Source organism: Echinops telfairi, unplaced genomic scaffold, assembly GCF_000313985.2.
Source record: "Echinops telfairi isolate 266 unplaced genomic scaffold, ASM31398v2 ScPeMD7_6080;HRSCAF=6971, whole genome shotgun sequence".
NCBI lineage: Eukaryota > Metazoa > Chordata > Mammalia > Afrosoricida > Tenrecidae > Echinops > Echinops telfairi.
The window spans coordinates 1,883,587-1,887,282 of NW_022109980.1; the positions used below are offsets into that span (position 1 = coordinate 1,883,587).

At 40.3% G+C, this 3,696-nt stretch overlaps 1 pseudogene; it reads left to right on the top strand.

Annotated features, from left to right (window-relative positions):
• The first annotated feature begins 2,239 nt into the window (after positions 1–2,239).
• On the top strand, positions 2,240–3,200 carry LOC123522361 (annotated as a pseudogene).
• The last annotated feature ends 496 nt before the right edge of the window (positions 3,201–3,696 follow it).

The window sequence follows — 3,696 nt, forward strand, 5'->3', positions numbered from 1 at the left end:
CACCCTGACTGGACCATATCCTCCCCATGACCCTTCTGTTAGGGATGTCCAAATGCTTAAAAATTGGCTTTGGGCCTCATCTCTGCACACCCTGATCCCCTCATTCACATTATGATTTTTTGCTCTGAGTCTTTGATGCCTGATACCTACCTGATCCAATCAATGCCTCATGATCACACAGGCTGGTGTTCATCTAAGCTAGATGGCTGCTTGTTTATCTTCATGTCTTTAAGACCACATTGGTATATTTTTAATAATAGTTTAAAAGCCCATAAATGAGAAATTGGTTGAACACTATGGTTTGTGTAGTAATGGATTACATTCTAGCCTTAAATGAATAATAATATATTTGATCAAATGTAGTGCAACTCTTCAGAATGAAATTTAGAAATGAAATTTAGGATGCTGCCTTTTGAGTTTAGTTTTGAAAAATAAGCATAAGGATGATAATCAGACTTATAGAATCAAGCTGATCATCCATAAGCAAGGAGTAAAAAAAATAAGGGAAAGGAGATTGAGTAACACTTCTATGGATATACCAGCTTTTAACTTTTGAAAATTGAAATCATATTGAGGGTATGCAAAATTGAAAACACAATAGAGTTACGAAACATCTGGTAAAAAATGAAATAAAAAAAGAATTCACATAAAGGTAGATGAGATAGAAAGAATAAAGAAACAAGGGGAAAATAACATGGTAGTAAATTTTGAACATTCATTATTGTGCTAAAGATTCAAATAGCTGCAAATAAATTCTGAATATCATTTGGTATGTTTACTTTTGGTAGTGTCACAGGCTGTACCAATAGTGGTACATTAGAAGCACGTACACAACTATTCCTGGGTATTTGAGGGTACAGGATTTTTATTTTGGAGAAAACCAAACTAAAAACAAACACACCGCCATTGGGTCTATTTGGATTCATAGCAACCCTGTGAGTCTGACTCTTTAAGAAAAAGAGAAACAAACGTATACTGTGAGAAAACAATGAAGAACACTGATCTTGAATATTGATTAGATTTAAAATTGTAGCTCAAGTTGGCTAAATTTGGTATGATAAAGAAAGGAAAAAGTCTGATATATTACAGCCACATGTCATTAAAAAAAACCAAGCCAAAATTGTAAAGAAAGATGAATAAAGAAAAAGGAGTGAAATGAAGGAACAGGGAGGGTGGGAAAGTAGGGAAAAGATAATAAAAAAATGGTTGGAGGGAAAGTTTTATTTATTAGAGAAGGAAACTAATAATTGTATAAATAAGAATAGCAAATCATTTTTCAACATCACAGTAGTAACTAATCAAGACAAGTGTTATAAATGGGTAACATAACTGGGTGAAAGTTTCTTAAATCTCTCTGACCCAATTACTCATTGGTTAAAAGCAAGCAGGGTACCTTTAAAGTGGAGAAATATGGAGTGCCCTGGCTTAACTACGTGAGCAAGAATAACAAACACCACCACTATTGGTACAGCCTAAAACAGATGCCTTCTAATGTGACAGACTGAGAAAACATAGTGTCATTCATAAAGTATTTCGACGGATGTATAACCTCCAAAGAGGAAGGAACAATAGTTGGAAACTTTGGGCCTAGTGATAGAAATAAAGCTGGCAATTGCATGGCAGAATTGTGCAAGACCAACAACTTCTTCATGGAAACTACCTTTTTGAATACCAAAATACACAACTATACATGTGGACTTCTCTAGATGGAATCCACAGAAATCAAATTGACTACATCTGTGCGAAGAGATCAGGGAAAACCCTGTATCAGGAGCTACACTGAGGCCAAGGGTGGGCTGTGAAATATCATCAATTGCCCATATGTAAGTTAAAGTGTAAGCTGAAGAAAATGAAAACAAGCCCACAAGAGCCAAAATAAAACTTTGTCTCTCACACCTGAATTTCTATAACATCTCAAAAATAGATTGCATGCTAATGACAGAAAACCTGATGCACTGGCAGATGACATAAAGAATACCATACATGAATGAAGCTCAAGGCTATTAAAAAGACAGGAAGGGAAGAAAAAAAATCAAACTAGATCTCAAAAGAGACTTCAAACTTGCTTAGAATCGTAAAATAGATAAGGTAAATGAAAGGAATGAGGAAGTAAAAAAGTTGAATAGAAAAGATCAAAGGGCAGCTCAACGGTGCAAACAATTTGAGTTAGGAAGCCAAAAGGAAGCTCTCTGCTCCTCCTCATGTTCCTGTGCAGTCCCAACAGCATCCCAGAGACAAGATGGTGAAGGTCGGAGTGAACAGATTCGGCCACATTGGGCACCTGGTCACCAGGGCTGTTTTCCACTCTAGCCAAATTTGTTGCCATCAACGACCCATTCATTGATCTGAACTACATGGTCTATGATTGCACCCACGGCAAGGGCAATGGCAACTTCAAGAGTGAGAACTGGAGGCTTATTGTCAATGGGAAGACCATCTCCACCTTCCAGGGGCAAGTTCCCACCAGCATCAAGTTGGGTGAACCTGGTGCTGAGTATGTCATGGAGTTCACTGGTGTCCTCACAACCCTAGAGAAGGCTGGGGCTCACTTAAAGGGCAGTGCCAAGAAGGTGCCCCTTCTTCCAATGCTCCCATGTTTTTGATGGGTGTGAAGTACGACATCTCCCTCAAAATTGTCAGCAATGACTCCTGCACCACAAACTGCTTGGTCCCCATGACTAAGGCCATCCATGACAATTTTGACATCGTGGAAGGACTCATGACCACAGTCTACACTGCCACCCAGAAGACGGTGGAAAGCCCATCTGGGAAACTCTGGTGTGACAGCCTTCGGGCTGCCCACAACATCATCCCCACATCTACTAGTACTGCCAAGGCTATGGGCAAAGTTATCCCGGAGCTGAATGGGAAACCCACTGGCATGGCCTTCCGTGTCCCCACTCCCAATGTGTCTGTCGTGGATCTCACCTGCCGTCTGGAGAAAGCTGCCTAGTAGGATGACATCAAGAAGGTGGTGAAGCAGGAGTCCGATGGTCCCCTAAAGGGCATCCTGGGCTACACTGAAGACCAGGTTGTCTCCTGTGACTTCAACAGTGACCCCCCACTCTTCCACCTTTGATGCTGGGGCTGGCATTGCCCTCCACGACCACTTTGTCAAGCTCATTTCCTGGTCTGACAATGAATTTGGCTACAGCCACAGAGTGGTGGACCTCATGGTCCATATGACCTCTAAGGAGTAAGAGCCCCCTGGACCACCAGCCCCACCAACAGCACTAGAGGAAGAGAGGCCCTCAGCTGCTCAGGAGTCTTTGCCTCCAACTCAATCCCCCAACACACTGAGAATATTCCATCCAGACCCTCTGAAGGAAGGGGAAGGGATTAGAGATCCTGACCTTGTCATGCACCATCAATAAAGTATACTATAACAAGAAAAAAGAAAAGAAAACCAAAAACAAAGAATACAGTCAGCAAATCTTAACCTGAAAGAACTCCAGAAAAAATGTAAGCCTTGAGTTGAAATATTGAAAGATTCTCTATGTAAAATATTGAACGATGTAGTAAGCATCAAAAGAGTTTGGAAATAATACATTTTCTGTACCAGTCACCATTCATCCATTTGCTTGTTTCTTTTTTGAAAAATAATTTTTATTGGGGGCTCTTACTGGTCTTCTCACAATCCATACATACATCCATTGTGTCAAATACATTTGTGCATATGTTGCCATCATCACTTTC